We start from the raw sequence: 27318 nt of genomic DNA on the forward strand, positions 1-27318 counted from the left end.
GAGAGGAAGGAAGGAAAAAACAACTTTGTCTGAAGTTTTCCTTCAAGAACTGTGAGGCATTGCTCAAAAACAGTTCAAGTTTTCCTCTTCCTGTACTTTGATCACTGGAGCCAATAACTAACTTCCCTTTCAGAGGCATAAAAAATGGGGAGTGGTTATCTGGGGAGACAAACCTGAACTCTGAGAGATTAGAAGAGAACACTGCCTTAATGATCACCCAGAGAGTGAGTGTAATCCATCTCAGGAAATAATAATAAAATTTATGAAGGTTCTAAAATTGTTTAACTCCTTTCAGGAATCTGTGAATTATAAGGCAGTAATACCACCAAGGTCCAGTAAGAACTCACCCAAGTCCTAGGCAGTTTTGCCTCAGAGGGTTATCGGCAAAAATGCTACAATTGTTCCATCTTTCAAAAATAAAGGATAATTTATTGTTTACTTTTCTAAGTAAGGGGCGCTTTTGCCACATGCCTATATTTCTTACATTTCTGTTCTCAGTGTTTTGCCTCAAGGTCTCTCAATATTTGGAAAAGTCTAGACACATGTGAATCCTTTTATTTTTTATTCTTGGAATGGTTGGAGTAGAAAAAAAAAATATCAACCTCTTTCCCCATTAGGTTCAGAAAGAACAAGGGTAGTGCCATAGGAATAGATGACTCACATTTACATAGGATAGAATTTTGCCCTCAAGATACTCTTCCCAGAGAGAAGGAAAAAAAGTGCAATGTGCCTGCACGCTTTTTTTTCCTATGCACACTTTTTCTTTCGCACGCTTTTTTTCACCAATGGCTCTTGGCATACAAACACATCTTGGTTTGGGCAAGTTCTTTTCTGTCCTGCTGAGGAATATTTAATAATGACTTTGCAAATGAGCATACACAGAGCTGCCCTGAGGAGTCATGGATCTACTTTCTGGCCTCTGACCTTCCAGCAGGCCCCTTTACTATCTCCTGGGTTCTTTGCACAAAAGGACAGTTTTCCCCAGGACATATAAATTGCTTCTCTGCCTAGAGTCTGTGCACCAAGAAGCCCAGAATCCACAAGGCTGTCTCTTGGATTCTTTCAGCAGACACTGGGTCCCAGTAATGCTCCCCATTATTAATGAAGAAATTAATATTTACTGACCCCACCAGAGTATTATGAAGATTAATTAATGGATGGCTGTAAAGTTCTCTGAAGCAGAAAAGTGATGTTTAAAATGCTCAATAGTGATATTATAATATGGTAATAGGGCAAGAAATAGGACTTGCCCATTGCTTCTACTTCCCATTTCAGAGAGTACTTTGCAGTTTAAAATACTTTAAACCTTCCTCGTAAATTTCAGCTCTGAGCCAGGTCCATGGGGCCTTCTGTATTGTAAGGCTGTGTTCATTTACTCAACAATTAATCAATCAAAAAGCATCTATTAAGTGCCTACTATGTACTAGGTATGGACAACCAGGTGGCATAGTGGATAGAGTGCCAGGTGTAGAGTCAGGAAGACTCCTCTTGTGAGTTCAAATCTGGCCTCAGACACTTACTAGCTGTGTGACCCTGGACAAATCACTTCACCCTGTTTGCCTCAGTTTCCTCATCTGTAAAATGAGCTGGAGAAGGAAATGGCAAACCACTCTAGTATCTTTGCCAAGAAAACCCCAAATGGGGTCACAAAGAGTCAGAAACAACCGAAAAATGACGGAACAATAATAAATGTGCTAGGTATTGCAGATAAAATGGTGAGGGATAACAGGAATCTGGATTTTAAGATATTTTAGAATGCATGGACCCCATCTCCACCCACCCCATCTCCACTCCCTGTACCATTTTAAAGATGAGGAAAGTGAGGTACACATTGGTTAAGAGACTTGCCCAGGATAACACAGCTAGTAAGTTTCTGATGATAGGGATGATAAATGGGAAGTCGCCGGCATAGGAAACTTCCAAATGAATAAACTCCCTCCAACAAGTTTTGTTAGCACTCTTTGTACAACCTATAGCTAAAGAGAGGTGTCTAGAACACTGAGATGTTAAATGACTTGCCTGCCATCAAACTAGCTGATATGAAGCACCTTCTACATGCCACTATGCTCACCTCTGGAAATACAAAGAAAGGAAAAAAAAAAACAGTTCTGGCTCTCAGGGAACAAACATCTATTAGCATCCACTACAAGGCACATTAGGGTTACAATGGATAGGGATGGTGAGAGAATCTGCAGTGCTACTGGTGAAGGGAACGCCCACTGCTGATGGAGAGCAGCAGCTTTTCTGTAAAGGTCTTAGAGAGCCGCCCAATCCACTGAGAGGTTATGTGGCTTGGCCTCAGGAGTTATACAGCTGGACACAACACTCAGTCCCATGGCTTCCAGGTTATGAAGACGGGCTTTGCTACTCCCTATTGCATTGACAGAAACAAAAATGGCCCCTGTTCTTAAGCAGCTTATTTTCTATCAGGAGAAACAATATAGATCGTAGACATGCATGTGCATATGTATATGTGTATATACACACGTGTGTGCAATGTATTTATGTTTGTATATGCGTACACATATATACAAATGAACACATATATACAAATATGCACTTACAGATACAGATATACATATATAGACACATATATACAAATACACACATGATTACACACATATACACTCAGAGCCACACCATGTGGCAAAAATTCTAAAATAAAGGAAGGAAGAAGTGTTTTAGTAAAAAAAAAAACAGAGCATCCATGAGGTATGATAGGGTGGGCAGCATTTTCCATCCAGATTGGCAAAGGGGGTGGCATTTTGTTGATTTAAAAATTTGAATAAAATTAAATTATTTCAATTAACAAAAATGTGCTATATTTAACATGGGCATGTCACTAGCTGCTCTGGGCCTCAGTTTTCTCATCTATGAAATGAGGATATTGGATGAGATGCTCTCACTAACAGCAGAGGTGGCTGATGCCTCAGGGCACACAGTACTGGGCCTGGGACCAGGAAGAACGAAATTCAAATTCAGCCTTAGACACTTACTAGCTGTGGGACCCTTGACAAGTCATTTAACCTCTGTCTCAGTTTTGCCATCTGTAAAATGAGGGCAATAATAATACCTACCTCCCGGGGTTGTTGTAAAGATGGTACGTACAATATACATGTTTATCCCTTTCCTTTTCCTGTTTCTTTCCAGCTCTAACATATAAGAGAAGTGGAGTTTTTTAAAAGGATTTTAAAACACTTGGAATATTACAATAATCCTCTGAGGTAGGTACCTACTGAAGGTATGATTATACCCATTTTCAAAACAAAGAAACTAAGCCTTGAAGAAATTAAATAACTTGTCGATGGTCACTCATTGAGAAAGTACCAGAAATTTAAAGGAGCTTTTGAGGCTATCCAGACCAACCCCCTCATTTTATAGTTAATGATAATAATAATTATCATTATTATCATTATTTTTATAGCTAGCATTTCTGTAGCACTTAACAATTTGCAGAATACTTGAAAAATATTATCTCATTTTATTCTCACAATGACCCTGGAAGGTAGATGCTATTATTGTTGCCCCATTTTACACATGAGGAACCTAAGGCAGACACAGATGTAGTGACTTGCCACGCATCATGTAGCTAGTCGGTATCTGAGGCCAGATTCGAATTCAGGTCTTCCTGACTACAAGGCCAGCGCTCTGTCCATCACACCCCCTACAGCTGTTAAAGAATGTAAGGCTGAGAAAGGTTAGAAGAATCCCCGAGGCTGCAGAGCCAAGCTTTGACCTCAGGTCTCCTCACCTCAAAGCCAACACCCCCTTGCACCAGGCTCCTTCCAGAAATCAAGACCACAAGGAGTCTTCTGGCTCAACCTCTTATTTTACAAGAGAGGTTCCAAGGGCAGCTAGGTGGCACAACAGATAGAGCACCAGATATTGACTAGCTGTGTGACCCTGGGTAAGTCACTTAACCCTGACTGAGAGAGAGAGAGAGAGAGAGAGAGAGAGAGAGAGAGAGAGAGAGGAGGAGGAGGAGAAGAAAGAGGAGGAGGAGAGTAGGAGATGGTAGGAGAGGGAGGCCCCAGAAGCCCTGGGCATTGTTTGACTTCCCCAAGGGAATATGTAGCTCAGCTGAGATTTGAAGCTGAAGCCTTGGACTCCAGACTCAGTCTGCGCTACACCATGGTGCCCCCTCCCTCTCTATGGATATCAACAATGAGTTTTTGGTTCCCAGTACATGTGCACCAGGTTCTCACTGATCCACTCTAAAAGCAGTGACAGCATTTTCAATTTTGAAAAAGGAAAATCCACAGCCTTCTGCCAGGACTCCTAAGCTTGTTTGCTTATCTCCTGTTCTATGCCTTATGTTGACACTTTTTGCTTGTTGTGATCACAGAGTCACCAGCTTTTATCTGGATAAACCTAAACTAATCCATACCTGTGATTCTTCTGAATTAAATCTGAATGCACATTTTCCTGGAAGATCCTGCTAGACATCTCCATTTATCAAACATAAAGGAGAGTGAGGGAATGCCCTTGCTCAACAAGGCAATGAAAGCTGGTACTTGGAAAAGGGCCAGAGTCACCACCGAAAGGAGAGAGGCAGGAGAAAACTCTAGTGTTGGCAGAGGGGGACAGAAGACGAGCCACTGTGGGAATCACCCCATAAGCTTCTCTCTTACTGGATAAAGTGACCTCCATGTCAATTTCTCTTGGGTAAAGGATGGTGGCATGTTGGGATGCTCTTTTTGGTTCGGTCAGGGTAAGTCCAGTCTTCCTCCTGAAAACTCTATTTTCCTCCCGTGTGACATAAGGACTACAGAGCACATTTTTTTTTACTGCTGTTCTAATTTAATAGCCTTCTTGTGATATAAGGTTAGTTTTCTAAAATTTGGGGAGGAGGCAAGTAGTGGGTGTCCAAACGCCTTATTGCTTTGGTATGGGGAAATGTGCTATGATACAAATGGATGGTTCTTCTCTATGATGTTTGTGAGAAGAAGAGCTTAAATGACCACTCAGCTAGTATATATCAGAGACAAAATCTGAAGTCAGCTCTTTCCAGTTGCGCAACCAGCTCTCTACATACTGTGCCTTGTCATCTCTCAAGTGGAAGGCAGAAGACAGAATTAAAAGTCAAACCTCTTGCAATCAGGTGAAGCACCGTGCCTAAAGACAGATGTTAAGACTCCCGATACATGACAGCATGAATTTCACTTGAAAACTATGATCAACAAAAGAGGCAAATTGAGTTTGGAGGTCTTTTGTAATCTTAGAGCTCTCTCAAAGTAAAGTGGGTTACTGGGGTAGGGAGTGGGCTCTTCTTCACTGGAGGTCTCTAAAAAAGGGATGACCATCTGTCACGTGTGGTAGTACAGATTCTTATTCAGAGATGGCTTGGACCAGATGAGTGTTGAATACCCTTCTGACCCTTAAAAAAGTACATGATTCTAAGATTATCAAAAAGGATGGGGGATGAAGTTTTTACCACGAGATGTATGGAATGAAAAAAAAAATTAAATAATACATAGGATTAGTGGCAGAAGGCTATAGGTATTTTATTCTTAAAATTGAAAATGGTATTACTTCACCTGGAGCAGACCAGCAAGCATCTAACTCACTGTTGGGTGCCAAAAGACATTTACAGCCATAGATTACCAGCAGTGGGCTTCATGCCACGTGAAGTATTGAATCAAGCACCCTCCCTCCCCAGGACACTTGCTATATAAATTACAAACGTTCAGAAGTCTTGGCAAGGGGCTAATATTAATAAGAAAATGAGCCCAATATTCACGAAAAGAACTTGAAAAGCCACTGTTTATGCCTGAAATCCTCTGATATTTCCCATAATTATTATGTCATTACAAACACAGGGGTGAGAAACACAAAGCAGGAGCAAGTCATGTTTCTGAGATGAATACACATGCAGACAATGGATTCAGATCAGGAGAAATAATGCATGATCTCAAGCTGCAGAATTCTTTTCAAAAGCAAAAAAAAAATACATATTTAAATTACAGTGAAAAATAATTTCTTTTAAACTGGGAACATGCTCAAAGGAAAATCGAAAGTTCATGTGCCTCACTTGGTACCTTACTCTTCAGGAAGACTGAAGCTCCATGAGGGTAAGGCCTGCGTCCCTGAGGCCTAGAACAATGTTAGGCACATAGTAGGCACTGAAAAAAATTCCAGTTAAGTTGATTTGTATGTAGTAGGTGTTTAACAAATAAATGTTGAAAGAACTGCTCTGGATATTTTCCACTTTTTTAAAGAGAGCACAGAGCAAAGAACATTGAACTTGAGAATCACAGGACTTGAATTCAAATCCTGGCTCTGCCCCCTAGGAGTCATGTGTGACCTTGATCTCTTTGGCCCTCAGTTTCTTCATTTGTCAGATGAAAGTGTTGGACTAGATTGACTTCTGAGGGCCCTTATAGCTCTAGATTAATGATCTTATGATCCCATGCTCTTTGTCTACAGACAAATCATTGAATATTTGTCCCCAGTCGAAAATAATTAGGTCAGCTCCCTACTTTGCAAATTTCTCCTTGTTTTAAATCAATTTCTCTAACTTTACTGGAGAATACAGATTCATGAGGTCAGATATTTAGAGTAGGAAGAGAATTTGGAATGACCTAGTCTAATTTCTGTATCTTACAGAGAAGGAAACAGGAGCCCAGAGAAATCATGTACTTTGGCTGAGAGCACACAGTTGAATGGCCAAAGCTAAATTTTAACCCAGGTAATTTTGGTACCAACCCAGTGCCCTTTCTACCGCACCACATGGAGAAAAATTTTCATTGGTTTTTGACTTACCACCTTCCTTTCCACACAAAGGGGGTATCTCAAACATCTGAAATTCAACATGTCCAAAAAAGAACTTATCCTTCTCCCCCAAAATCAGACCTTTTCTGAGCTTCCCCATTCCTTGGAGGGCACTAGCAGCATCCTACTCACCCAGGTTTGAAATCTCCCAATCATCCTTCCTCATTCATCCCATGCAGCCAATCAAATGCCAAATCTTGAAGTTTTTATCTCCACAGTATCTTTCTTATCAGAACTCTTTTCCCCCACTCATACAACCGTTACCTTAATTTAGAACGTCAATCACTTTGAGCCTGGACTATCTGAGTATCTCCCTTCCCAACTGGTCTACTTGCCACCACCACATAGCTCCAAAAGTGAATTTTCTACAGTGTGGATCTGACCATGACACTCCCCTACCCAATAAACTATAGTGGCTCCCTATTACCTTTGGGATTTAATCTCACCGTTTGGCATCTGAAGCCCTTCACAATCTGACTCCATCCATTCCCTGTCTCATTATACATTATCTCCTTCTATATACACTACCATCCAGCCAGATTGGCCCTTTTACAAGCTCCTCATATGTCATTCAATTTCCTATCTCCTTTCCTTGGCACTAACTTCTGACTTAATCACTCAACTGAAGACACTGTCTCTAAAGTTACTAACGATCTCTTAATTGTCAAATCTGATGGTCTTTTATCAATCTTCATTCTTATTAATCTATATTTTGCATCTGATACCTGTGCCAATAGGAACAAACAGCAAAATAGAACTTTGCAAACTTTTAGAGTGCTCTATAAATTTCAGAAGTCATCATTATTGTCATCATCATCATCATCATCCACCCTATCTTCTCTCCTTACTCTCCACCCTTACTCTCCTTACCCACCTTTCCTCTCTCCTTTCTGGTTTTTCCTAGCATTAGTCTTTCTTGGTTCCATTCCTATCTGACTGTTGTCAGTATCCTTTGCCGGCTCATCATCTATGTCACACTCTCTGGGCAGCGATATACCTATGCCCTCGTCTCCCTCCACACTCTTTCTCCTGCCAATTCATCACCTCCTCATGGGGTTTAGTATCATCTCCATGTAAATGGTCCACAGATCAATATGCCCAGTTCTTGCCTTTCCCCTATGGGTCAGTCCCCATCACCAGTTGCCTATTGAACATTTCAAACTGCAAGTCCAAGAGACATCTCATACTCAACATGTCCTAAATGAAACTCACTATTTTCCCCTCAAATCCTGTCCTTTTCAAAACATCATGATTTTATTCCAAGGCACCACTATTAATCTGGTATCACAGGCTTAAAATAATGGCATAATCCTCAACTTTTCACTCCACAGAGCTATGCAGCTACCAAATCTTGCCATTCTAAACAGCAGTAGATAAATTATTGGACATCATGTCAGGAAGCTCTGAATTTGAATTCTGTCGCAGATACTTACTTCTTGTAGGATCCTGGGCAAGAAACTTAACTTCTCAGTTTCTCCTCAGTTTCTTTGTTTTTTGGGGGGGATTTTTTTTTTTTTAGTGAGGCAATCGGGGTTAAGTGACTTGCCTAAGGTCACACAGCTAGTATATGTCAAGTGTTTGGTCTGAGGCCGGATTTGAACTCAGGTCCTCTTGACTTCAGGGCCGGTGCTCTATCCACTGCACCACCTAGCTGCCCCTCCTCAGTTTCTTTGTTTGTAAAATGAGATAATAATAGCACCAACCTCACAGGATTACTGGGGGACAGCTTTCACTGGTAGGACACTTCTCTGGCCATCTAGCTTAAATTAGATTAGAATTAGATTGCCTCCTCCAATATATGCCATGAATATGTTTACCTCCTCAATGGAGGTATCATAAAGCGCTGCATAAATTCTATCACTATTGTTATTTATAATTCCCTTTACAACATCTCTCACCTCTAACTCTTTTCCGTTCAAACAACTTTCACCTTTGGTGAAGCCCATCTGGCTTTTCACATAGATCTTGCAGGAGCCCACTAACTGGTCTCTCTGCCTCAAGCTTCTCCCCATCCCCACCCATCCTGCACAATGCTGCAGAAGTGACCTTCCTTAAACACAAACCTCACCAAGTCACTCCCTTAATCAACTCCAGGGGCTTCCAGTTGCTACCAGGATCAAATATAAACTCCTCTGTTTGGGTTTAAAGTCTAGCACAACCTGATCCCAACCTATTCTAGCCTTATTAAACCTTACTGCCCCTCCCATGCTCTGCAATCCAGCCCAACTAGATTTCTCTCTGTTCCTCTCTGTCTTTGTACTGCTTATCTCCTAGACCAGAAACAGACTTCTTCCTCCCCTTCACATTATAGAAGAAGACATAACTCGAGGACCACCTTCTATATGACCTGTTTCCTGATTTAGTCCTCCCCTCCCTCTCAAATTAGCCCATGTTTACTTAACTTCTATGCCCATGTGCCAGGCTCACACAGGTAGCTTACTACCTGGGGGACCTAGGATTTCAATCCAGTTAGTTGTTGCTCAGTTGTTTCAATCTTTTCTGATTCTTTATAACCCCATTTGCGGTTTTCTTGGCAAAGATACTGGAGTGGTTAGCTATGTCCTTCTCCAGATCAATTTATAGATGAGGAAACTGAGGCAAACAGGGTGAAGTGACTTGCCCAGGGTCACACAGCTACTAAATAACTGAGGCCAGACTTGAACTAAGGAAGAAGGCTCTTCCTGACTCCAAGCCTAGCACTCCAAATCCAGTGTGCCCTTTTCACTAGATTTATGGAAGGTCTCTAGAAGCTTATAATCAGGAATGGTGAGATACCATAACACACAGAAGAATACAATGCATATTTCGGGAGGAAAGACTGGAGATTTTCTTGTTCTAGCAAAGTCCCCGGGGGGAATTTTTCTGCCAATGCAGGGCAACACCAACTGTGCAATTTATAGTCTTCAAATGTCGCCTGGGGCACTGAAATGTTAAGTGCCTCTTGAGTACTCTCTTGGTTTAAGATGGACTAGGATGTGCTCGAGAATGTCCAGAGGAGGGCACCCAGGGTGGTGAGAGAAACCTCACGTTCACAGCATGCGATGGACCCGCTGCCTCATTAATGATAGCATAAGAGGAGCATGAATAATCTGACACCACACACAGGGGAAGGGCCACCCATATCCTGGATACAGAGCCGGAAGGACCCACACCTAGCTCAACCCTCTCTTCTTACAGATGAGAAAAGGGAGGCTGAGAAGTGAAGGGACTTACCTAGGTCACAAAGGGAGGATCCGAACTCAAGTCATGAGAGTTCCTCTCATTCTAGAGATGAGGGACCAAGATGCCATGAAGCAACTGGCATGAGAGCTGGGCCTTGAAGGAGATGGGGCAAGGAGGAGAAGGGCGGCAGGAAACAGAGGACACCCCACACAGACAAGCTGACTGACTAGTGTATGGGAGTGTGGATGCGGCTCACACCATCTCCTGGCCAATGTTTTCCCCACAGCGAAACATTGGTTTCCTATGTCTGCCAAACAGGTCATGTTTTTTACACACACACACACACACACACACACACACACACACACACACACACACGTATATATGCGTGCATGCACATGCACATTCACACGTGTGTATATACACATATATGTGTATGCATATTTGTATGTGTGTGTGTTATGTATGTGTCATATGCTATATATTCATTTCCAGTAATGAAAAATATAAAGAATATAGCAGAACCCATTCATTCATTCATTATTCAATAGTTTTGTTAGGTGTTAGCTGCATGCCCCATTCTACTACAGCTTACATTTCCCCTCTGAGACTGAATATGCTACTAATATAGGGTACTTGGCATTTCACTTTTTGCCAGGGCAGACTGGGATAAACTAGGCGGCCACCTCTCTCAGTGCCATGTTGAATGTCATCAGGCGACTCCCACGGCATCTGAACCATCACCAGGACTGATCTCACTCCATGTCTGGCTCTAAGCGGACTCATCTGCAGACACTGCCTTGTACAAAGTCCTTCCTAAAGCCAGCTGCAGTCCCAGATACCATCTACAAGTACAAGCTTGAAATCAGAAGGATGAATGGTTGGGAGCACATATCAGACGTGTGAAAATTTTCCTCTCAATGGTTACGTGAGGAAGTGTTGCATCCCATCTCCAAAACAGAGACTGGGAGATCATTTATGTGGTAGGTTAGAGGGGTTCAGGTTAGGCTACATGGCCTCTTATGTTACTTCCAAGTCTCAAATTCAAATTCTGTAACTCGGAGATTCTGGGATACTAGCAACCAAAATTAAACAATAAAATACTTTTTGATTTATGTTTCGTGATGAGTGCAAAAATGTAATTATGAGGCCATGTAGCCTCTTTCAGCTTCAGTTTCTTCATCCATAAAATGGGGACAACAATACCACTTCACAGTGAGGATCCAATGTAATAATACATATAAAGAGTATTGAAAACATGTAAGTAAAAAACCACAATCCTACAATATGTTGTTTACAGGAAACACATTTGAGAAAGAGTGACACATACAGGGTAAAGGTAAAAGGTTGGAGCAGAATATATTATGCCTCAGCTGAAGTGAAAAAAGCAGGGGTAGCAATCCTGATCTCAGACAAAGCAAAAGCAAAACTAGATCTAATCAAAAGAGATAAGGAAGGAAACTACGTCCTGCTAAAAGTAAAAGGCACCACAGACAACGAAGTAATATCATTACTAAACATATATGCACCAAATGGTATAGCATCCAAATTCTTACAGGAGAAGTTCAGGGAGTTACAGGAAGAAATAGACAGCAAAACTATACTAGTGGGGGACCTGAACCACCCCTTCTCAGCACTAGATAAATCTAACCACAAAATAAACAAGAAAGAAGTTAAGGAGGTGAACAGAACATCAGAAAAGTTAGGTATGATAGACCTCTGGAGAAAAATGAATGGGGATAGAAAGCAATATACTTTTTTCTCGGCAGTCCACATACACAAAAATTGACCATGTACTAGGGCATAAAAACCTCACAATCCAATGCAGAAAGGCAGAAATATTAAATGCATCCTTTTCAGATCATGATGCAATAAAAATTATATGTAATAAAGGGCCATGGAAAGATAGACTAAAAAATAATTGGAAACTAAATAATCTAATCCTAAAAAATGATTGGGTCAAACAACAAATCAATAGAAACAATCAATAATTTCATTCAAGAGAATGACAATAATGAGACAACATACCAAAACCTATGGGATGCAGCAAAAGCAGTTCTTAGGGGAAGTTTTATATCTCTAAATGCTTACATAAATAAAATAGAAAAAGAGGAGATTAATGAATTGGGCATACAACTAAAAAAACTAGAAAAAGAACAAATTAAAAATCCTCAACTAAACACCAAATTAGAAATATTGAAAACCAAAGGAAAAATTAATAAAATTGAAATTAAGAAAACTATTGAACTAATAAATAAAACTAAGAGTTGGTTTCACAAAAAAAAAAAGATAGAAAAACCTTTGGTCAATTTAATTAAAAAAAGAAAGAAGAAAACCAAATTACTAGTATCAAGAATGAAAAGGGAAGCTACCACCAAGGAAGAGGAAATTAAAACAATAATTAGGAATTATTTTGCCCAACTATATGCCAACAAATTTGACAATCTTAGTGAAATGGATACATATTTACAAAAATATAAATTGCCCAGATTAACGAAGAGGAAGTAAAATACTTAAATAACCCCATCTCAGAAAAAGAAATTGAACAAGCCATTGATGAACTCCCTAGGAAAAAATCTCCAGGGCCAGATGGATTTACATGCGAATTCTATCAAACATTTAAAGAACAATTAATTCCAATACTATATAGACTATTTGGGAAAATAGGTGAAGAAGGAGTCTTACCAAATTCTTTTTATGATACAAATATGGTGTTGATACCTAAACCAGGAAGAGTCAAAATAGAGAAAGAAAATTATAGACCAATTTCTCTAATGAATATAGATGCAAAAATTTTAAACAAAATACTAGCAAATAGATTGCAGCAACTTATCACAAGAATAATACACTATGACCAGGTAGGATTTATACCAGGAATGCAGGGTTGGTTCAATATTAGGAAAACTATCAGCATCATTGAGCATATCAACACCAAAACCAACAGAAACCACATGATCATCTCAATAGATGCAGAAAAAGCTTTTGATAAAATACAACACCCATTCCTATTAAAAACACTAGAAAGCATAGGTATAAATGGAGTCTTCCTTAAAATAATAAATAGCATATATCTAAAACCTTCAGCAAGCATTATATGTAATGGGGACAGGCTAGAAGCATTTCCAATAAGATCGGGGGTGAAACAAGGATGTCCATTATCACCACTGTTATTCAATATTGTACTGGAAACCTTAGCTTTAGCAATAAGAGAAGAAAAAGAAATTGAAGGCATTAGAATAGGCAAAGAAGAAACAAAGCTATCACTCTTTGCAGATGACATGATGATATACTTAGAGAATCCTAGAGAATCAAGTAAAAAACTACTTGAAATAATAAACAACTTTAGCAAAGTTGCAGGCTATAAAATAAACCCACATAAATCATCAGCATTTCTATATATTACCAACAAAGCCCAACAGCAAGAGATAGAAAGAGAAATCCCATTTAAACTTACTGTAGACATTATAAAATATTTAGGAGTCTACCTCCAAAACAAACCCAGGAACTCTATGAACACAATTACAAAACACTTTTCACACAAATAAAATCAGATCTAAATAATTGGAAAAACATCAGTTGCTCATGGGTAGGCCGAGCTAATATAATAAAAATGACAATCCTACCTAAGCTAATTTACTTATTCAGTGCCATACCAATCAAACTACCAAAAATTATTTTATAGAGTTAGAAAAAATAATAACAAGATTCATTTGGAAAAACAAAAGGTCCAGAATATCAAAGGAACTAATGAAAAGAAATGCAGGGAAGGTGGCCTAGCAATTCCAGATCTTAAATTGTATTATAAAGCAGCAATCATCAAAACTGCTTGGTACTGGCTAAGAAATAGGGAGGTGGATCAGTGGAATAGGTTAAATATGCAAGACACAGTAGTCAATGACTATAGTAATCTATTATTTGATAAACCCAAAGACCCCAGCTTCTGGGATAAGAACCCACTCTTTGAAAAAAACTGCTGGGAAAACTGGAAAAGAGTATGGCAGAAACTAGGCATAGACCCAAATCTCACACCATATACCAAAATAAAGTCAAAATGGGTTCATGACTTAGATATAAAGGCTGATACCATAAGTAAACTGGGAGAACAAGGAATAGTTTACCTATCAGATCTATGGAGAACAGAAGAATTCATGACCAAACAGGAGATAGAGAACATTATGAAAAGCAAAATGGATCATTTTGATTACATTAAACTGAAAAGTTTTTGCACAATCAAAGCCAGTGCAACTAAGATTAGAAGGAAAGTAGAAAATTGGGAAAGAATTTTTACAACCAGTCTCTCTGATAAAGGCCTCATTTCTAAAATATATAGACAATGAAGACAAATTTATAAGAACACAAGCCATTCCCCAGTTGATAAATGGTCAAAGGATATGAACAGACGATTCTCAGATGAAGAAATTAAAGCCATCTATGGTCATATGAAAAAATGCTCTAAATCGTTATTGATTACAGAAATCCAAATCAAAACATCTCTCAGGTACCACATCACACCCATCAGATTGGCCAACATGACAAAACAGGAACATGATAAATGTTGGAGAAGATGTGGGAAAATTGGAACGCTAATACATTGTTGGTGGAGTTGTGAAATGATCCAACCATTTTGGAGAACAATTTGGAACTATGCCCAAAGGGCTACAAAAATGTGCATACCCTTTGATCCAGCAATAGCACTTCTAGGGCTATATCCGGAAAGAGATCCCACATGTACAAAAATATTCATAGCAGCCCTTTTTGTGGTGGCAAAGAATTGGAAATTGAGAGGATGCTCATCCATTGGGGAATGGCTGAGCAAGTTGTGGTATATGAATGTAATGGAATACTACTGTGCTATAAGAAATGATGAACAGGCGGACTTCAGAAAAACCTGGAAAGACTTATATGGTCTGATGCTGAGTGAAGTGAACAGAACCAAGAGGACTTTGTACACAATAACAGCCATGTTATGCGTTGACTGACATTGTTAAACTGAACCCTTCTCAGCATTACAAGGATCTAAGACATCTCCAGAGGCCTTGGGATGGAAAATGCTGTCCACATCCAAAGAAAGAACTATGGAAGTCGAATCGCTATCACTTATTTTTACCTTCTGTTGAGTTTTGTTTCATCTTTCTGACGATTTTCCTCCTATTGGTTTTAATTTTTACTTACAACTTCACTAATGTGAAAATATGTTTAATGGGAATGTAAATGTAAAGCCTATATCAGATTGTGCGCCATCTTGGGGAGGGTGGGGGGGGAGGAAGGGGGAGAAAAATTTTCAACTCAAAAGTATATGGAAGTAATTGTTGATAAATCAAAATTTAAAAAAATTTAAAAAAAAAGAAAACATGTACGTACTCTGAAATGTTAACTATTAAGAGGAAACCATACTTCAAGGAGGAAAATTCAGTCTTTTCACAGACTCACAGAATTTTAGTTGTTTCGGACCTCAATGGAGATCAAGTCCAATCCATTTCCCCAAACCCCTACCCTGGCTCTGATCATAATTGATAGACTTGAAGTTATGCCTCAATCACTGTCTCATCTTATCACGTTCCTAAGAGAGAACGCCTGAAGCCTCCTCATCCTGAAACCAGAAAGACCCCTGTGGTCTTCTTTCCTGAAATATCCCTCTACCATCCTCACCCCTTTCTTCACTGATGGGTTCCTAATGGGAGATTTCATTTTGGGGAGGGGCCCAGGCCAGTCAGTCATGAGCTCCCTCCCAGCTCTGATTCTGATTTCTGGACTTCAAAACTCTGTCCTCATGCTGGGTACCTTTGTGAAACTGGCACAGAGTAAGTGCTAGATAAATGCTCTCTTCCTTCTGCAGATGGAGATCATCTAAGCCAGGTGCTAGGTGTACGGTGGGTGTCAAGTCCCTGTTAGTCACTCTCCTTGGGAGTAAAATAAATACCGAGCGGCTCAGTCTTCTGTCTGCTGTCCACTATCATGGTCCCATCCAGCCAAGCATCCCAATCCTTCCCCTTATTTCCTTGGAATGCATGGTTACACTGAAATCGAACAAAGCCATCTTGAAAACCTCCCACTTCCCTAGCTGACTGTGTTCCCCACCATACCCAGCTTGCTTGACTTTATACTCAGTATGCGATACGGAAAGTCGGCAAAAGCCGGCATTTGGTCATTCCTCCCATGTCATAGACCTGGTTGAAAAGGGATACATTGGGATAACAGTCAAACATTAGCATATGCTAAGTTCCATGAGGCTTCATTTCAGACCTTACTATCAAAGGCCATTCAGCACCAAGGGCAGAGCATATCTCCTTCAAGCAGCTGCCCTACCTCTCCATCAAGCAAGACCAACCAACCATGCTCTGTGTACACAAATGCAGTACGTTCCTCTGCAGGGGAATGGAGCTCATGAATCTAGATGAGTGCAGAAGAACGGCAAATGCCAATCTTGCCCCTCATTATTCAAGCTTCATCCAGAGAGCAGAGTAGCTGTCCAGTGGGCAGACAATGTAGCAAGTGCCAGAAAACAGCTGGGACAGGAGAATCAATTTGAATTTTTTTTTTTAAAGGAAGACTCACCTAGTCCTGGGAGTGCTAATATCCAAAGTCACTGTGGTCACCGGAAAATGGAGAAGTTTGGCAATTCAACTAGAAGAGAAAAAAAATTAAAAGTAAAGGGCTTATCAAAGTTCACTCTGCAACAGAAGCATAAAAAGGAGGGTCTGGGTGAGTTCCTACTTGTCTGATTAAAGGTGGACTCAGAGACACTGTACAATTATTTCTGATGTACCTTCAATTCCTGATGAAGTTAATGCCACAAAAATTTATAGTCTACTGTGTGTCAGACAAAATTCTAGGTGCTGGGGATACAAAAACATACAGCAAAATGCTCTCTGCCCTCAAGGAATTTATATTCTACTGTGGGGAGGGGAACACTGTGGGTACACATAAAAGTATATACTAAGTTCTCTCTATATATACATACGTATTATATGTTTATATGTGTCTATGTGCAATATATTATATATGTGCACATATTATATATATATATATATATATATATATATATATATACATATCTCAATAAGCATTTATTACGCATCAGAAATTCAAAGACAAAAAAAGGAATTGCCTCTACATTTAAAGAGTTTACATAACATGTTTAATTTTTAAGGATCCCAGCCCACCTGTGCTCTATGCTCTAGGTTCTTCTTACTAGTGATCTTCAAATTCTGCCTAAACCACTAAACTTTTAGTGAATTTCTACATTAGGAGGTACCATGTTTGTATTGGAAGCACAATGGATAAGAACTCTGGATTTGGAGGCAGGAAGACCTGAGCTCAAACCCAGCTTCTGACACAATCCAATTTATGACACATGCCCCTGGGCAAGTCATTCAACCTCTTTCTGTCTCTGTTTCCTCACCTGTAAAATGGGGATAATAATAACACTTGCCTCCCAGGGTTGTGAGGATCAAATGAAATAGTATTTATAAAACAGTTTACCAATCTCAATGCTATTATCATTAGCATTATTATTATTATAATAATTGCAAACCATCACTGCTTTTGCTCAATTATTTTGTAATATCTTGTTAACATATATCAGATTTACCTAAAGGAAGGCCCAATTATTTCACATGGTGTAGAGAAAACATAGACTAACATATTGGAGCCGTCTTTAAGACCCTGAAAGGATGCTTTGGGGAAGAGGTTTTAGATGTGTTCTCCTTGGCCTCAGACAGCAGAACCGGACCCAATATATGGAAGTGACTAAAAAGTAGGTTGTGACTCAACATAAGGAAAAACTTCATTGTGGCTGGAGCTCTCCCAAAGCAGCATGGTCTTCTTCCCTGGGCATTGTCATGCCTTATAAAGTACAAGTTAGTCTAGATGACCACCAAGGTCCCTTCTAGTGCTGAGAGTCTGCAATTCACTAAAAGGCTTAACCATTCTTCCCCTCCTTTTGAAAAATTCCATCTTTACACAACTGAAATGAAGTCCAGCTTTGAAACATGTATCCTCTTCCATTTAGCTACTATGTTCAGTTCAGTCTCAAATGAAGACAGAGTCCCCATACAGAAAGCACATGGTAAAGGAGGTTGAAAAATAACTCATTTCTTTCTTACTTTCCTGACAGCAACCTTGGAGAGAGGTGATAATGATCACAGAATCACAGAGTTCGAGAGTTAGAAGAAACTCAGCAAAACAAGAGAAAGATCTTATATGCCACGATTTTTATTCAATTACCAAAAACCCAATTATTTCAGCTGCTTATGCAATAGTCTGCAGTACATTAAATATAAAATAATAAAAGCAGGATAGCCACTTGTGTCAGAACCATTTCTATCCGAATTCTATCTGAAATCCAAAAAGATGAGATGAATAACAATAATAAATTTAAAAATTTTAACAATAATAAATTTAAAAATTAAAAAACATAATAAAGGAAGAGATGATGATGGTGGTGATAATATTAAGGGCTGACATTTACATAGAAGCTTAAGATTTAAAAAGCACTTTATACTTACTATCTCATCAGACTTCCACAGCAACCTTGTGATGTCAGTACTACAATAATCTTATCTTGATTTTACAGGTGAGGAAACTGAGGCTCTAAAAGATTTACAACATAGTTATCTAGCTTATAAATATCAGAGGTAACTCTAGGAGGGAACCTACTCCTATTTTACTATTCAAATTAATGAGACCCACAAGCATTTGGAGGTCTAAACGAGAGGGGAGGGATACTGGTTGTGAAATTTCAGGGCTGTTTGTAAATCACTAGTCAATCAGGCATTTAATAAGCAGCTATTAGGTGCTAAGTACTACGTTAGACACTGAGGCTACAAAGACAAAAAAGAGCTTGTTCTCAGAGAGCTTACATTCTAATGGGGGAGACAAGGGCACCTAAGGAGGGAAATGAAGTCACCATCTCCCAAAACCACTCTCTCATAACTGGTTAATTAGATGAAGACTGAGCCTCAGAAATTTGAACTTCACATTTCAGCCAAACAGGATGAAATCATAGGAAATGGATTATGCTTTTAATTGGAAAACAGCAAAGTGGAATAGTTGTGTGACGCTATCTCAGTTTTCCAAAGAACAAGTGGACATCTGGAAGCGAATCTACAGTTTTTCAAACCGCAATCATCCTGCCCAAGGTTCATAAAGCAGACTGCTCTCCAGAATGCCTGCATGACGAAAAGCAACTTGCTTTTAAAATATACGTATATTATGCGAGTGATGTTTCTAACAAGTGCTTATGAAACTGCATGATTTCAAAGCCTGGAGTATTATATTGTACTGTTTTCTTGGGAGTTGTTCACATTTGCATATCTTTTTACACATCCTATGAAATTAATATTGCCTTTTGTATTCTGAACTTAGCTAATATAACTTGCCATTTTTGCTTTGCATTGCTATGAGTAATATAGATTGAACACCCAGGGGGCCTTGTGTTGCCTGCATAAGCTTTATTCTTTCGTTGTTACATTTTTCTAATATGAATACATTAAATCAAGATTAATAAACCTTTGCAGAACAGGCCAGCCTTGCAAGAGGCAAATTGTGTAGGAGGAAAGCCAGCCCTCTGACTACAGGAAACAGAGCTGGGAATACCAGAGCCAAAGGAGTCCGTTTGCAAGGCTATGGAACATCGGCCAATATGGCAGAGCCCCCGTGATGCTCAGCAAACATCTTACAGTGAACTGTGTACAAAAGAACATCAGAAACACTGAATTTGAAAAACGTGACTTGTGATAGTCTGCTTTCACTCCTTGGTACCTCTTTCTTAGATAGGTTCTAGAGCTTTGGAATTCCTCATGGGGATGGAGGGAGGATGGAAGGGGGGGAGTAGGGAAGACCAAAGAAGGGGCTCCTAAGATCAAGGAGCTAGAATAGGGAAAATGAGCAATTTGGAAAGAAGAAAGGCATATAGCAAGAAAAACCAGGGCAGTTGAGGGGCTGGCAGCAAGCAGGAGACACACAAGGAAAATGGAATAGTAGAGAACAAGGGTTCAACATAGAGAAATAAAACAGGTTTCCATGTTCTAGAAGTGGAATACAGATGTATCACCATAATAGAGGTATAATAATAGTAATAATAATTGGTGGCATTTAGATAGCATTTAGATAGCACCTTGAAGTTTGTAAAAACATTTTAAAAATATTATTTTGTTTGCTCCTCACAGCAACCTTGAGAGGTAGGTGCTATTATTACCCCCATTTTATAGATGGGGAAACTGAGGCAGACATTGGTTAAGTGAATGGATAATAGTAAATAGAGTTCTGGCCTTAGAGTCAGGAAGATGAGTTTGAATTTTGTCTCAGACAGTCATTTGCTAGTTGAGTGATGCTGAGTAAATCATTTGCTATCTCAGCCTCAGTTTCCCTATTTTTAAAGATGAGAACAATAACAGCACTTATCTGCCAAGTGCTATTTTATCTAAAGCTTTTTGCAAAGCTTAAAAATGCTATATAAATACTGGCTGTCATCATCATTATCATCATCATCATTATTCCCTTTTACCTAGACTATAGCAATAACTTCCCAACTGATTTTCATGCTTCTCATTTCTCCACTTCCCAATCCATAATCCACACAGTTGCTCAACTTTATATACCCAAAACACAGGTTTAATCACATCACTCGCTTGTTCAAACATCTCCTGTGTCACTTTATTGCATTTGGAAAAAATGCCTAAACCTTCATTTATCTAAAATCCTCCATAATAGGGTTTCCATTTACCTCTCCTACTCTAAAATTATGTAACTCCTTTAGAAAGGTGACCGCTCTGAAGGAGAATTCTTACAGGAGTCTAAGACAATCCAAGGATGTCCTGCTTATTAAACTTTCAATAACCTGAAATCAATATTGAGGAAGGCTCTGCTTGCCGTGTAGAGGAGAGATTAAGACACTCCACCAATCCTGCTGCCAGAGGACCACCGACCACCATAACCACCTGCATGACCTTGGACAAGTCACTTAACTTCTCAGTGTCCTCACTTATATGGCTTGGACACTTTGGCCTCTGAATTCCCTTTCTTAACTCTAGCCTTGTGATTCTCTGATCCTACCAGGTACAGATTTATATGGAAAGCACATTCCTTAGTTACTGACTTGGCCTTCTGAATATATTATATAATAGCCTGGGCCCCTGAATCAATCAGCAATGGAGCCCTCTCCATTTGTTCCAAGTGCCATGGGACCATGTCATCTCAACCTCAAGGACAAACATGGAAGGAAGTCTGCTTCTCTCTTCCCCATTCCTAACCTACTTCTCAATAGGCATATCTGTCTAGACTAGAAACCCCTGCCCTCCCCATTTCCAATCAGCTTCATTTTCCCACGGTCTTAGTAAGAAATTACTGTGTGGAAGGCTTTTATCTACAATGCTGAGACAGTACTAGTCAGGGGCTCCAGATATAAAGATCCTGAGAGACCCAGAAATCATGTGCACCTCTTCAGTTCAATACACATTTGTTAAATTTTTGGTAAATGAAAAGAAATTATTTTTTTAAAATCTGATACAGAAAAATGACTGGGCTTTAGCAGGTTTTCTAGTCACACCTTGGCCATCCTATCTTGTTCAGCTGGTTTTTTTGAACCCAAATGTTGGACTTTACATTTATGCCTCCTAAATTTCATCATGTCAGCTTCAGAATGCTGTCAGGATTACTTTGCATATTGATCCTGCCATCCAATCAGCTCTATGAGGTTTGTTTCATTTGCAAATCTCATAAGCGTGATGTCTATATCATCACTTAAGCTACTGAAAAGGGCCAAGGACAGGGCTTGACCAACATGATAAAAATCGACTCTATGCCCCTAAGTCTTTCAGTGTCCTGCTTGGAATGTCATGAACACTAGAGACTGTTTCCAGATTCCTTCTGGCGTTATCATTTATTTGTTTCCACCTACATCACCAGGAGTAAGAACTGGTCCTTCAGTGTAGCTCATTTTGGGAGGGAGTCCATCACATCCCAAATACATTTCCAAAGAAAACAATAAATCTCACCATGTGTGGGAAAGTTAGCTACATGCTTCTTACATACCACTTACTCTTTCTTCATAACATCATTTCAAGAAATACCATTCACCTGACATGGTGAATAAGAAGATACTCCATTTTCAAAAGTCCAGAGCTATCTTCTGGGCTTAGAAAAGTGTGTGAATTGTAAAACTCCAAATGCTCACAGATACTTCTTCCCTTCCAGGCTCACATTACAATCTTTGCCCCTTGCAGCCTACAACTTTTATGCCACTGGTTTAGAATTTCCTTTTTTCACAGGATCAATTTATTTTGTTCTCCTGGGGTTTTTATTTTTGAGCCTGCTATAAAGTATTACTTCCTTTCTGATAAAGAGGAGAACCAAGATACATTTCTCCAGTCTCTTTCTCTCTGCCAGGAGGCAAACCATTTTACACTCACACAATACCTGTTGATTGCCTGGAGCAGAAATACAAATATGGCACAACCTCATCAGTTTATTGTAACATTGTTTTTCATTCTCTGTTTCCACCGAAATTGGGATAGTCTGTCCTTTGTTACTTGTGGGTCCTCCTGACGAGGCCTGATGCTAAATGCCCAAGCAAACTAGCTGGTGGTTGGCATACTTAAATACTGGGATCAGTTCTACTCATCTTGGTCAAAGACCTCTTCTTCTACACTTCATCTCCCAATCGTCTCACTTTCCACTTATCAACAGTCAATACTAATGGATCTGTGGTCACATCATTATAGATAACAATTACAGCTCATGATGCCTGTTTTCAGCTTGCATGACACTTGACTGTGCTCACCTATGAATCTTCCAAAAGGACACAATTTGCTTTCTAGTACTCATTTTTGTACTATCATACTCTATGCAGTCTGGGTAATCCTATAAGCCTTTTCTCAGAATAATGTTTTTTTATGAATAAAATACATTGGATTATAAAGAAAAATGAATTATATTAAAATAAAGATGTATTTTTTCCCTAATCAAATTCACAGGACTCCTGAAATGCTTTCATGGATCTCTTGGGGATTGGAGAACCCCAGCTTAAGAACCCCTGATGCAGATGTTTTGACATTGAATGAATACTAATGGCTAAACATTTAAGTCGTCTATTGATTGTCCTTTGTTGACACTCCATGAGGATGGTCCACCTCCTTTCCTCCTAACGCATTTCTGATGACGTTCTTGTGATGACTTCTCTTGTGAAATGTTTTGTGCTAAGTTGCTGCAGCCTACTCATGTCCATTATGGGTACCTCCATCATTCACTGGGTGACATTTAACTTCAGACCTACAGACCTGTGTGTTTATATCATTTAAAAAACCGACTCATGAAGATACCCTGGATGACTTCTCATTGAACTTCTATAATGAGGAGATTTATGTCAAAGCCCTAAATGTTCCCAGTATGAGCAGTCACTTCAACTCACATCTTCGCTAAAAAACCCCCCAAGCTTGTTAAACCCTCCTGAACACCATTTGCCTTGGGCTCCCTGGTTAGTTCAAATAAGGGTGCTTGGCATGCATTAAACAATGAGGCACATTGAAATTCAGTCATGGAAGATTTTGAAGTGCAAGAAATCTAAAGACAGTAGGTCAATTAACACATTTTTGGTCCATGGCAATATAATTACACATCTCATTCCTGACACCAATAGCATAGACAAGAATATAACACTCTTGCCTTTGCGTACCCTTGGTTTTTCTTAAAATATCTAAAAATCAAAAGCTATCCAAAAAACAGACTACCGAGCGTTAGAAGGTCATGAGTTTCCTCTCATAACTAGACTTCAAGCAAAGGTAAGATGATGTTTGTGGAAGGGATTCTTTAAAAAACAACCACATTTTATTGATATATCTTCCCTATCCCTCTTTCTCCCCAACCCAGAATGGAATCTCTTTTAACAGGTTTTCTTCACAGGGAATCTGTAGATCCCTAAAATAGATAAATTTCTGAGGTTCCTGAGCTTGAATGAGAAGATCATATCATCTTAATTTTTATTAACATCTAATTGAAATCTAGCATTTCCTTCAATTATACATGTAGACCACAAAACATTATTCTAAGAAGGGGTCTTCAGGCTTCATCAGACTGGCAAAGGAGTCTATGACTAAAAAAACAGTTTAGAACTCTGATATTACAACAAAGAATCTTTCAAAAAGAAAAGAATAAGAGGAAGAGGCAAAAAGATCAGCAAAGCTGATCACGTTTAAAAAATGCTGATATATGCAACCTTCCACACGCACATAGCACCCCCCACCATATGCATACACACTCTTCTGCAAAGGAGTGAGGAGAGAGGTTCCCTCCTTTGTGACCAAGTTTTTTCTTTATATTGTTCACAACATTCTTTTTTTAAACCACTTCATGGTTGTTCTTTCCACTTACATTATAATAGTCCCTCTGTCTATGTCTTTCTTGGCTCTGCTCACTTTACTTTGCATCCATTTACATAAGTAGCACGTTCATCACTTCTTACAACATAGTAGTAATCCATCACATTTACCCACCTGAGTTTATTTAGTCATTCCTCGATCAATCAGCTTCGACTTTGTTTCTATTTCTTTGACACTACAAAAAAAAGCTGCTATAAACGGAGTGATACATGTATCAGGTCTTTCTTTTTATCAATGACCTCTCTGTGAAAAAAAACTGAAATCTTAATGGAAAAGGGTCCTTCCTGCACAAGGAGCAGAGTACAGACCAGAAGGGCAGGGACCACACCTCTCCCCAGATCACACCACCCTGGAGGCACTGAAAACTTCCAAATTCTTAGAACCAGCTATGAAAATAACATAGCAAAAAAGCCTGAAGCTTGAGATAGTGCCTCTCCCCACCATATGCCAGGAATGGATCCCAACATTAACATAAAGTTCAAAATCAAGAAATAGAGGCAAAAATGAATGAACAAAAAAAGGAACCTGACCATAAAATATTATTGTGATGACAGAGAAGATCAAGACACAAAACTCAGAAGATAATGAAGTCAAAACAGCTAAAAGCAATACCTCAAAGAGAAATGTGAAATAAAGATAGGCCCAACAAGAATTCTTGAAAGAGCTAGCAAATTATTTTCAAAACCAAATAAGAGAGGTGGAGGAAAAATTAAGTAGAGAAATGGAAGCAAAGGAAGAAAATTATGAGAAAAAAACCAGCTTAGTAAAAGGGGCCAAAAATACTGAAGAAAATAACATCTTAAAAACAGAACTGGTCAAATGGAAAAAGAGGTACAAAAGCTCACTGAAGAAAATAATTCCTTAAAAATTGGAATTGGGCAAATAAAAGCCAATTATTTTATGAGACATCAAGAAACAAACAAAAAAAATTAAAAAAAAATAAAAAATAGAAGAAAATGTGAAATGTCTCACTGGAAAAAAAAACTGACTTGAAAAACATGTAGAAGAGAAATAAATTAATATTTATTGTACTATCTGAAAATCAAGATCAAAGAAAGAGCCTAGATATTGTATTTCAAGAAATTATCAAGGAAAACTGTCCTGATATCTTAGATTGAGAGAGTAAAATAGAAATTTGAAGAATCCACTACTCACTTCCTGAATGAGATCCCAAAATGAAAACTCCCAGGAATATTATAGCCAAATTTCAGAGTGCCCAGATCAAAAGAAAATACTTTAAGTAGCCAAAAAGGAAACCATTCAAATATCATGGAACCTCAATCAGGATCACACAAGATTTAGCAGCTTCCACATTTAAGAAGCAGAGGGTTTGGGATAGGATATTCTAGAAGGCAAAAGAGCTGGGAGTACAATAAAAAAAAAATAACCAACCCAGCACAACCGAGTATAATCCTTCAAGGGAAATGGGGAGAGGCAACACGTGAACCTTCTTCACACCTAAATTGGTTCAAAGAGGGAAAATATAAATACATGCTCAGTTGGTAACAGAAATCTATCTTACCCAACAGGAGTAAGAGAGGAAGTGGTTAAGGAAAATTGGGGTGATAAAAGGAAGGGCAGAAAAAAGAAGGCAGTGGTCAGAAGCAAAATAGACTTTAGAGGAGGAAAAGGATAAAAAGAGAGGGAGGGATAAACAGAAAAAAACAAGATGGAAGAAATGTACGATTAATAGTTTTAACTGTGAATGTGAATGTGAATGGGATAAACTCACCCACAAAACAGAAGCAGATAGCAGAATGGATTAGAAACTAGAATCCAAAAATATGTTGTATACAAGAAACACATATGAAAGGGACACACAGGCTCAGATTCTTATAATCTAGCCAACAGTTCATTAATGTTCAAACTCCTTAAGAGTCTGCCCAATATGATGGATGTTCTAATAAACCTTGTCTTTGGCTGAAAAAAAAAAGAAAGAAAGAAAGAGACACACATAGAGAATGAGTTAGAGCAGAATCTCTTATTCTTTAGATGAAGTTTAAAAAAAAAAGGCAAGGATAGCAATCATCATCTCAGACAAAGCAAAAGCAAAAATAGACCTCATTAAAAGGGATAAGCAGGGAAACTACATTTTGCTAAAAGGAACCATAAACAATGAAGTAATATCAATACTAAACATACATGCACCAAATGCATAGCATCCAAATTCTTAAAGGAAAAGTTAAATGATTTACAGGAAATAGACTAAAACTATACTAGCAGAGGACCTCAACCTTCCTGCCCTCAAAACTAGCTCAATCTAACCACAAAATAAATAAGAAAGTAGTCAAGGAGATGAATAGAATCTCTGAAAAGTTAGATATGATAGACCTCTGGAAAAATGAATGGGAATAGAAAGGACTATACCTTTGTCCAGCTGTGCATGACACATTCACAAAACCCGACCATTTGTTAGGCCACAAAAAAACCTCACAATCAAGTGCAGAAAAGCAGAAATATTAAATATGCCCTTTTAAGACCATAATGAAAGAAATTATATTTAATAAAGAGTTGTGGAAGGATAGATTTAAAAATTAATTGTAAACTAAATAATCTAATCCTCAAGAATGACTGGCTCAAAGAAAAAGTCACAGAAACAATCAATAATTTCATTAAAAGAGAATGTCAACAATGAGACAACATTCCAAAATATATGGGATGTAGCCAAAGCAATACTTAGGATAAACCTTATATCTCTCAATGTTTATATCAATAAAAGAGAGAAAGAGTAGATCAATGAACTGGGCATGCAACTTAGAAATAAAACTAGAAAAAGAAAAATCAAAATCCACAATTAAAGAACAAAATGGAAATCCTGAAAATCAAAGGAGAGATTAATAAAATTGAAGGTTAAAAAAAGTGAACTAATAAATAAAACTAGGAACTAGTAAGGTGAAAAAATAAACTACTGGTTGATTTTATTTAAAAAAAGAAATAAGAAAACCAAATCACTAGTATCAGAAATTAAAAGGGTGAATGCATTCCCAATGAAGATGAAATTAAAGCAATT

General features: G+C 38.7%; 1 protein-coding gene across 1 annotated transcript in view; it reads right to left on the reverse strand.

Moving 5' to 3' along the window:
- Window positions 1–27318, reverse strand: part of FHIT (fragile histidine triad diadenosine triphosphatase) — a 1648795-nt gene that overhangs the window by 1273371 nt on the left and 348106 nt on the right. The window contains 1 exon segment of the mRNA XM_020977517.2: window positions 16489–16557. The gene's annotated coding sequence lies outside the window, so the exon portion shown is untranslated.

The sequence above is a fragment of the Phascolarctos cinereus genome, unplaced genomic scaffold, assembly GCF_003287225.1.
Source record: "Phascolarctos cinereus isolate Bilbo 61053 unplaced genomic scaffold, phaCin_HiC Scaffold_4;HRSCAF=312, whole genome shotgun sequence".
NCBI lineage: Eukaryota > Metazoa > Chordata > Mammalia > Diprotodontia > Phascolarctidae > Phascolarctos > Phascolarctos cinereus.